Genomic DNA, 10,521 nt, shown 5'->3' on the forward strand with positions numbered 1-10,521 from the left:
CCCCTTGAACCTTCCCACATTTTGTCACATTACAGCCACAAACATGAATCAATTTTATTGGAATTCCACGTGAAAGACCAATACAAGGTGGTGTACATGTGAGAAGTGGAAAGTGGAAGTCAATACTTTGTAGAAGTCAAAGTCCAGATCTAAATCCAATTGAGAATCTGTGGCAAGATCTGAAAACTGCTGTTCACAAATGCTGTCCATCTAATCTGACTGAGCTGGAGCTGTTTTGAAAAGAAGAATGGGCAAGGATTTCAGTCTCTAGATGTGCACAGCTGGTAGAGACATACCCTAAAAGACTGGCAGCTGTAATTGCAGCAAAAGGTGGTTCTACAAAGTATTGACTCAGGGGGCTGAATAATTACGCACACCCCACTTTTCAGTTATTTATTTGTAAAAAATGTTTGGAATCATGTATGATTTTCGTTCCACTTCTCACATGTACACCACCTTGTATTGGTCTTTCACGTGGAATTCCAATAAAATTGATTCATGTTTGTGGCTGTAATGTGACAAAATGTGGAAAAGTTCAAGGGGTCGAATACCTTTGCAAACCACTGTATATGTGTGCTGACTGATGTCCATTCTAACAACATTTACTTCTTAATAGTGTTTAAAGGAAACCTTCTGCTGCTTTTATTACCATTAATGATCCGCGTTTCTTTTGCGTTCCTCATGCCAGTAAAAAAAACATCCTACGATGTAATGTGGTGCAACCAACTCAGAGCAAGACAAGCCTCTACTGCCAGCTACAGCCGTCTTTTTTACTTTATATGTCAGCAGGAATTTTGTAAATGGAGCCATCACAGTGTCGAGGCTTTAGATGTGTGAAATGTGCCTGCTCATTTGTTTCCCAGACAGCGAGTGATGGACAGAATGACACTGCAGAGTTTCTGTGCTCAGAGCTGCCAAATGAGGACACATCCCAGAAACACAGTGACATCTGCTGCGTTGTAAAATGCTGCTGTTGTTCCCTTTTATGGCTCTGGATTTGCTTTTTGGAGGACATAAAGCGAGCAATAGAAGCCTGACAATTTCAAGAGGGAGGAAAAAAGGAGAGAAGGCAAAGAGATGACAGCACATGACCATACTGTTAAATATCCCTTGGAATGAAATGCTCAAAGAGATTTGACTATATTCCTTCTTTAAATACTGCATCTATGCTAAAGAAGGCCTGACGGATGCAATCCTAAACTCACTATTTTTATAATTTACTAACTCATTCCTTCTCCAACAACAGGAACAGCCACAGTTCCCTTTTCTACTGTGTGTCCTGCATTATTACTTCATGTGTCTTATTTGTAAAAACCTGGAAGAAGCTGGGAAACAACAATCACATAATTAAAAAACGTCATCTTAAATGTCTCATTGGCCTTCTTCACACCTTGCATAGACATGTGCTGTGAGCAGTGTTGGTCAAGTTACTTGAAAAATGTAATCAGTAACTAATTACTGATTACTTCCCCAAAAAAGTAATCCCATTACTTTACTGATTACTTATTTTCAAAAGTAATTAATTACTTAGTTACTTTTTAAAAACGCGATTTACAACTTGAATAGGTGATAAAGTGATAGATCTTTCAGCCCAATTCTACTTTTTCTGCATAATTCATCATACAAAATGTAATCAAATGGAAAAGTCCCTTTTTAAAACTTGTTTTATTAGTTTTAATCTTTTAACTTTATACATCAAGCAAAAATGTAATATTTAAACCTATTTTCTGCACATTCCAGCACATAATATATATATATATATATATATATATATATATATATTTGTGTTTACACTCACTCTTTCAAATAGATGCAAGTAAAGCACAGCAGAAAATAAATAACATCAAAGACTAGCGGTCCTGTTGCTCTATTTTCACCTGTAAAGCAGGAGTTGGGTAGGCGGAGGTTTACCCTGGTGCAGGCGAGCCGCAGCGGTCAGTGGAAGGATACGGCAGTTTCTCTGTGAATTTCCCATTAGGTCGTAGTGCACTCGGTGCTTGCTCGGAAATTTAGGGGGTTTTTTCGCTGTAAAAAGAAGTTTTCTTCCCACGCACAACGGACACTAATGTTTTTGTCACTTTTTATGGAATCAAACTCAAAGTAAGGTCAGTACTTCCACGCTTTAAACGCTGCACGCTCATACTCTCTCCCGCACTCGATATATGATCCATTGTTGATCTGCACACAGCTGTTGTCACGAACGTCGCACTCGCTTACGTCACTGTCATGAAACATTCTCGCAAAAAAACCACGGTTTTAGTAACGCAGTAACGTAGCGTTCCTACGGGAAAGTAACGGTAATCTAATTACCATTTTTGCAATAGTAATCCCTTACTTTACTCGTTACTTGAAAAAAGTAATCTGATTACAGTAATGTGTTACTGCCCATCTCTGGCTGTGAGTGATTCAATTCAATTCAATTTTATTTATATAGCGCCAAATCACAATAACAGTCGCCTCAAGGTGCTTTATATTGTACAGTATATCCGATAATAATAGATACAGAGAAAAACCCAACAATCATATGACCCCCTATGAGCAAGCACTTTGGCGACAGTGGGAATGTTGCTTATAATATTACATCTGTGAGATGCCCATCCATCCATTCACTTCCGCTTATCCTTTTCAGGGTCGCGGGGGGCGCTGGAGCCTATCCCAGCTGTCATAGGGTGAGAGGCGGGGTACACCCTGGACAGGTCGCCAGTCTGTCGCAGGGCCAACACACAGGGACAGACAACCATTCGCACTCACATTCATTCACACCTAGTGGCAATTTGGATTATCCAATTAACCTATCCCCACAAGCTGCATGTCTTTGGACGGTGGGAGGAAGCCAGAGTACCCGGAGGGAACCCACACAAACACGGGGAGAACATGAAAACTCCACACAGAAAGACCCCGGCCTGATGGTGGAATTGAACTCAGGGCCTTCTTGCTGTGTGGCAACAGTGCTAACCACCGTGCCACCGTGCTGTCTTTCCCTTTCTCCAATGATTTAAATTTTATTTGTGAAGAAGTTCATGAAGTCATTACTAGTCAACGTTAAAGGAATAGTTGGCTCAACAGTGCTCTGACTTTTTTTCAGCTTTCTTATAAAGCAACAAACTATTTCTCCAGGCTAAATGATGATCTTCTAAATTTGTGACACGCCATTTCTCCAGCTTACGAGTTATCTGCTTTAGGCTACATGTTTGAGAATTATACCACGGAGTCAGGTACTTCTGATTTGAGGCCTTAGTTTTCACAGGAGCTACAGTATCCAGAGTCGTACGTACGTGAGGAGGTAAAATTAAAAGTGATCCAATCAGAGGGCAGCTCTGTGTTCCAATGCGTGTTTACAATGCAAACATGCGCCTTCATTGTGACATTAAAACTTTGAGGAGTTGAAGGTGCGACCGTGTTATTAGCATTGTTGGTGTCATAATTACTATAACATAATTAATAGTTAATAATATAAATCTTATCCTACAGTTGCACACACTGATCCTAATATCTTAATGAGGTCACATATGATCTATTAGTGTTTACATGTGATGCAAAACAAAGATGAAAACTAGAGACTTCACAGTGGTCATCATGGTGATTCTACTGTAGAAACGAAGGCTCTGGCTGCTGGGTTGGGGTCTGCATGTACTCAGCTTTGTGTTAGCATGCTCTCTGTGCAGATGCTTGCAAAGAGTTGATGTTGTGTTAGCTGTATAGTACAAGTGTCCTGTGCAGGATGTAGTTGTGTTTCTCAGTTTTTGTAGAAAATAAAAATAAAGTAATATTCATATCTATGCACATGAACTTCAGATAACTGAAGAAGGCTTGTAACACATAACATGATTGTAACAGTAATGTGATTACTGAATAGTGCATGAATAAGTATGTTCTTGTGATCATGCAGAGGTCAGTTTAACAGTTGAATGTGGCCCCGAATGAACAGCTTCATGTTAGTGTGAAGCTGGATGGATGTGTGATGTGAGGTGTAAAGAGGTCCAGTGTTTCCCAAATCAGACTTCCAAATTAAACAGGAAGATTTTTGCTGTGGAAAGAAAGAACTGCAGTGAATATGAGTGCATTTATGTTTGTCTGGGAGTCACACATGTTTTAAAAATGTCTCCACCAAATGGCACTCATCTGGTGCTTGAGTAAAAATGCTAATTAAGAATGCATTTGTTGACATGGCAACTCTATAATTTCTCTCCTGACTTCAGCAGCAGTTGGGGCCCTAAAACTCCAACAGTTTTATTTCTCCTGTCTTTTCCTGTTTGATGCCCATCTGCTGTCAAAAAGGCAGATAACTGTCCATGACACACATGACAGTAACACTCCTGATGTCCACTCCATGCTGGCCTCAGTGTGAGCTTCAAGGACGGAAGGAGAAACCATAACATAAATCTAGAACACAGGTTTATGATTCTGAGACTTTATTGCACAAAGTGAATGAAAAATGCAAGAAAGAAAAAACCACAAGTTCAGGTAATGTCATCATCAGTCAGCACAAAGCAGGGATAGATAAAGCAAACAGTTACCCAGAGGGTGAAACTGTATTCGACAAGAAAAAGCATCAATTGAATCCAGTCCACAGGAAATAAAAAGAATATCCTGCAATATACAAACTGAGATGGAAATAGTAACATGCATGCAAATGAACAATGGGATATATGCCAAACTGACCAAATCAAAACTATTTATCACGTTGCTGTTTTGGCCTTAGGGTGATCTTCAAATGGAAAAAACTGGTCTTCATTATTCTTTGCATAATGCATTGTTTTCATTGTGCTTTGATAATCTGTCCTCCATACAAAGGTCAGTTTCGATATTGACTGGTACTGAAAACATTAGTAACTCACTCCGATAACAATGATGGGCGGTTTACTTACGCACTGTATTTTTTAACTTTGTTAATTCTAGTCTAAACTCGGGACGCACGGGAGCATCTATGTAACCTCAAGCTATTGACCTCAAACTTACAGTAGGATAAACTCATTTCTTTCTGCAAGTGTGGACACAGAGGACATACACTGCCTCAGTATGTGTCACCCAGTGGAAGCATGAAGGCAGCAGAGGACTTATTCAGAAAGAAAAAAAAAAAAAAAAAAAAAAAAAAAAAAAAAAAAACCCACTATAACATTACTCGGTGAGAAATCACTCCAACAGGGGTCGGTACTTTTTCTCCAGCAATGGGGCTTTTTTTTGTCCCAAAATATGAATTATGAGTTCATATAGCCTATGAATCTTGTGTGGTAAACATAATTATCTCCAACACACACACTGTTGTGATCTCAGTCAGCAGCTGCGCAGCATTTCCTCTGGCGCTGTGAGCTCGCAGGCAGGTCGATAACCATAGAGGAGCCAGAAGGAAAAGCAGGAGGTGGTCTGATATTAGAACATTTTTTCTCACAACGTCTGAAAAACAAGAATGTTGTGAGCTACTGGATTGTATGGACTGTATTTTTGAGTTTAGTTCATTTATATGCTGACTTCTAAACTAAGACAAAGTTTCTCTTCCTTGTCATTGGCCACCCTTATTAAACAAGGTGAGAACATGAGTCCTGAAAAATCCTCCCAAAACAGAAATGTACAAATGTTCTAAATGTGCAAAGTTCTGAACATGAGTTATATCTGAGATATTAACATCCTGTGTCTGATACATTTAAATAAAGTTTTTTTTAGAAGTGTAACCAAACATGTGATCTCAGACAGAATTATCAACCAATTAAACTTTGGCTCACTTCTACAAACAGGAAAATGGAAAGAAAAGCTGTCTGTATGTGTGCTGACTCAGCAAAGACTATATTAAATGAGAAATGAAGTCATTTCTATCAATAACACAAATTCACTGGACACCAGGGAATCCCCCCATAATGCCCATTAATCAGCATTTGCAGGACAAATAATTTGATTTTTTTAATTCCTAAAGTAGGGACTGCTGTATATTCAGCACCTAATTTCCATCCCCAAAAGCTGATTCTGTTCATCTGGACGTAACGTTTTCAGTGGAGAAACATTTCTTCAGTCTCAGCTGACTACAGGTTTCCCCAATCTTATAAACAGTAGGGCTGTGTATCGTCACTGATTTCTAGAATGATTCGATTTGATTGATTCTTTTTGAATTTTGAAATTTTGCCTCAGACAGTCATAAATATCATAATTCTGATCATTTATCAGTACTGACACTTGTGAGACTTTATCAAAGGTAAGCATCACAGCAGATACCTTTGTGTTAAAGTAACTGAGCATAAAACACAGAAAAACATGAAGGATTTTTTTCCTGGCCTGGGTTTTTAAAGTAGATAACCACCTTAAAAATATTCTGCAGTAGAACTAAAACTGAAGAAATGAGTCAACATATGAACTTTACCTGATGCTGCTGAAGTGAAGCAGAGCAAAGTTACAGAGGTTTAGAGACACAGCATTTTGCAATTTCGCATAATTTTAAAAAGTTTTAATTTCTTCAGTATTCAACAGCAATGACATTTTCTTTTCGGAAGTCAGTTAAATTAAAAAAAAAAAACCAAACGGCCGACAGCGCTTTACATAACGGTAGACCTGTGCGTAATAAGCAAGCGAATAATGCAGAAAACAGAGGTTTTTAGATGGGAAACTGTTCTTAAAGTACACACACAGAAAGAGAGAGCTGTGCATGACGTGTCATTTTACTGTGGTGGAAGCAATACAGCAAAAGTAAGAGGGAATTCATGATGATGTTTATGTGAAGCGTAGTTTGGATCTTCTTTTGCTGCTGGTTCAATCAATTTTGGTTGGAGAGTGATGAAACTGCAGCTGAGAATCTTGAGAACAAGACGTAACTAAAAAGCGCGGACCAGCCGACGATCAGCCCCGACAGTGTGTCCCTGTCAATGTGCCGTCGAGTGAGAAAGCAGACATCTCACTGATTCTGATGCGGGCTGCACTTTTTATATACGTCTTTCTGCAGAATCCGTGTACCTACTCTCATTTACTGTTTTAGCTGTTTGGTGGTTGTCGAAGTTTTGTGAGGTTAAACCTGAGATTCTGGCAAAATAAATTTATATTTAAAAATTGATTCAGGATTTTAATGACTCGATCTCACGCTATTCAAGCTAGAATCGATTTTAATTGGAAAATCGATAATAAAAGCCCAATAAACAGTACATTTGCATATTGAATGAAACCAGCACCACTGAAGGAACAATGGGCTGGGATGTCAGTTCCTTGATCATTAATATGCAAATTCTCATGACCATTGATCAACAACCAAAAGCAAAGCTCATTGACTGATCCAGATAAACAGAAGCAGCTTTTGGGGATTTACTTACATGGATGATTGAGCATGCCTCAAGACTCATTTACATCCGTTTTCCTGCCTTCTCTCTTTTAGTGGTGTTCAACCACACAGACTCGTTTAACACAAACTGTGGGAAAGCCTGTCACCTGACAGCAGGAACATCTGGGAAAAAGTTGCTTCTGAAAAAAAAAAGTCATTCTTTCTTTCACAAAAGCAGGTTGTAATCACGATACGGACACACCGGAGTTCTCTTTCAGATATTTTGGTCTCAACTTTGGTTCCTGCTGAATCCTGAGGGAAATCTCCAGCTCTTCAGCAGCTAAAAGCTTCACCATGTTTGTCAGCTAGTTACTAGCTATGTCCCTCTGTCATTTTTCAGACCTGGCATAAAGGCACAGAACCTCAGCAAGGTATGATTTTATTGTCATTGCTTGTCTTTTTGTTTTTCTATTATTATTGTTATTATAAGCATGAGATTTGTCACATTGTTAAAGTGACACATCAAACTGATGGTAGACATCCTGAAATATCCTTGAAGCTAAATGTAGAAAGTGAACATCACAAAATGACTACATGGAATAGTGTCGCCCTTTAACTGACGTAGGCATGAGTTAGAGGACAATGGCAACATGAAGGCGGAACATAAAGTCAGACGAGACGCTTTCAGACAAAAAAGCTTTCGTAATAAACGAGACAAGGACTCTTCTTGTCTTTTCTAATGTTCTTGATCCACTCTGAGCACAAGGATGCCACAGAAATAGAACAGCATTTTTCTTTGACCGTAACCTTGAGAAATACAGTGGCTGCTTCCATTTTTGTTCCTTAGTTATTGTGTACAAGCACGCTCTCTTCTCACTAAATGTTTTTTTTTTTTTTTTGGGTCATTCCATCTGCGATTAATGAGCAGCATCTCTCTGGAAGATAATTGCTGTAATTCTACTTCGGAGTCTCAGCCTTTTATACATAAACACGCCTTTATATCAAAGCACAATGCAGACTCTCTAAGTCAGAGCAAGCGTACAAACTTCAGCTCACAAATTCAAAGTCTCCTCTTTAAGCTTCACAGCTTGACGTGCATGCAGTCAGAACACAGACTTCTCTTGCTTTCAGGTTTGGACATGGTTATGTTCACATACCTGACCTTTGTCAGATATTCTAAAATTATGTTTAATAATATTTTTATATTATTCAGATCAGGTACAACATTATGACCACCTGCCTAATAATGTGTTGGTCACACTTTTGCTACCAAAACAGGCCTGACTCATCTAGGACTCTGTTGGACCCCTGATTTTGTGCTGTGGTATCTGCACCAAAATGTTTATCAACAGATGCTTTAAGTCCTGCAAAACTGTGATGTGGAGCCTCCGTGGATCACACTTGTTTGTCCAGCACATCCCACAGATGATTGACTGGATTGAGGAGGCCCAGTCAACACCTCAAACTGACTGATATGCTCGTTAAACCATGCCGAAAGAGGCCGCAGCCACCAGGGAGTACAGTGTCCACGAAAGGGTGTACATGGTCTACAACAGTGCTTATGTAGGACCTATCCTTCCCACTATGTAAGATTGTGGGAAGGTACAAGGTACCTTGAATGACTGAAAGATTATAGGATCTGGGTCCGTGACCTCCCTAGTGCAATTGACCCTGGTTCCTACCACTGTCCAACTGCTGCGGGTATGGAAGAGGGGCTCCAGGATTTCAGTGTGAGATACAGTGGCTGCCTGGAGGGCACTGTGCTGTCAGACAGAAACCTAGTCTGGCACAATCCTTTGATTTTCTTTGCTAAACCACACGGGCGGGATGCAAATCCGGTTGTTAAGTGATGATGTTTAAACCCTGCTTCCGGGTCCAAACTACTGTTTATTAAGGCTGTTGTGTTTTTAACAGGTTTTAATGTGTTGTATCTTGTTCTATATAATTTGAACAAGCCCCTAAAAAAAGTCAATTCAATTTTATTTATATAGCGCCAAATCACAACAAAAGTCGCCTCAAGGCACTTCATAGATACAGAGAAAAACCCAACAATCATATGACCCCTATGAGCAAGCACTTTGGCAACAGTGGGAAGGAAAAACTCCCTTTTAACAGGAAGAAACCTCCGGCAGAACCAGGCTCAGGGAGGGGTGGCCATCTGCTGCGACCGGTTGGGGTGAGAGAAGGTCAGTGATCACTGTCGGCCTCTCTCGGTTTTTATTACCACTGTTCACTTTAAAGCTCAGTTTTTTAAAACCTTACAATGCAACTACAGTCCAGCCCATGCAGCAGTATATTAATGACTAACTTTGTATTGTGGATGGATTATCTCCGTTGTTTTCCTGACTGAAGTTTTGTCTCTTTACAGCATCCTGCCATGCGACTGCATTTGTCCCTAACCATTGGAAGCCCTCGCATTAACGTTTATTGAGTGGAAAAAGGTTAGCGTTGATCCTCCAGCTTCACTGTGTTTATATTATGTTAACCATAGCTGTGTAGCTAGCCACCATGTAGCACATCATTATTACCCTACAAATGTCACTGCTGTTTAGTTTTCTGTTTTCATTCATGTCGGAACTGATAGCAGAGCTTTCATTTTTCAGAAATCCCTTATCAGAACATGGTGTACCATCTTTAGATGGAAACTAGCGAGCTAACTCCCTGCTAACTTCTAACCCAGTTAAACTTCAGAAATTTTGTTTTCATGGAACCCTGGATGTTAAACTTAATTGTTACAAACTGATCATTTTATTAAAGATGAAAAAATTTAGTAACTCTCAGTGATGCCGCAGTGTTCAGTTGACTTTGAGATTTGAAGTAGACTTTGGAGCCATAAACAGCTAATGACGTCAGACTTAAAGACCGGATTCTTCTCAGAGCACAAACAGAACAAAAACCAAACCATATGAAACCCCTCTTTATACCCCAAAAGTCTTAAGATGATATTAATTCACTTCCCCCTCTAGAATGTTTAACACTGTGTCACAATTTTCACAAGAAAATGGCTCCAATTTTTAAATAGCTGGCTAACACAAAAGTGTCCTTTGGATATTTAATGGTGCACAGTCTTGTGTCCTATAGTTGACAGGAAGTGACTTCACGGTTTGAGTCTGTTAGGCCGACAGGAGTTACAGCAGCCAAAGTGACCAACCAAGACTCCAGTTCATGGTTCACAAAAAGAAAAAGGAGAAACCATACCTTTGTCTGAGTGTTACGCCCCAGGCTAGGGGTACAGGAACGCAACACAAGTTTGGAAGTATTGCCCCGCCCTGGTCCCCAAAACCATA

The 10,521-nt window shown here is 39.7% G+C and overlaps 1 long non-coding RNA gene across 1 annotated transcript; it reads left to right on the plus strand.

The window, feature by feature from the left end:
* The first annotated feature begins 6,114 nt into the window (after window positions 1–6,114).
* On the plus strand, window positions 6,115–6,484 carry LOC120740732. The gene is made up of 2 exons (XR_005697476.1): window positions 6,115–6,277; window positions 6,375–6,484. It is a non-coding gene; the product is annotated as an uncharacterized LOC120740732 (long non-coding RNA).
* The last annotated feature ends 4,037 nt before the right edge of the window (window positions 6,485–10,521 follow it).

The sequence above is a fragment of the Simochromis diagramma genome, unplaced genomic scaffold (assembly GCF_900408965.1).
Source record: "Simochromis diagramma unplaced genomic scaffold, fSimDia1.1 OVJJ01000433.1, whole genome shotgun sequence".
NCBI classification, from domain to species: domain Eukaryota; kingdom Metazoa; phylum Chordata; class Actinopteri; order Cichliformes; family Cichlidae; genus Simochromis; species Simochromis diagramma.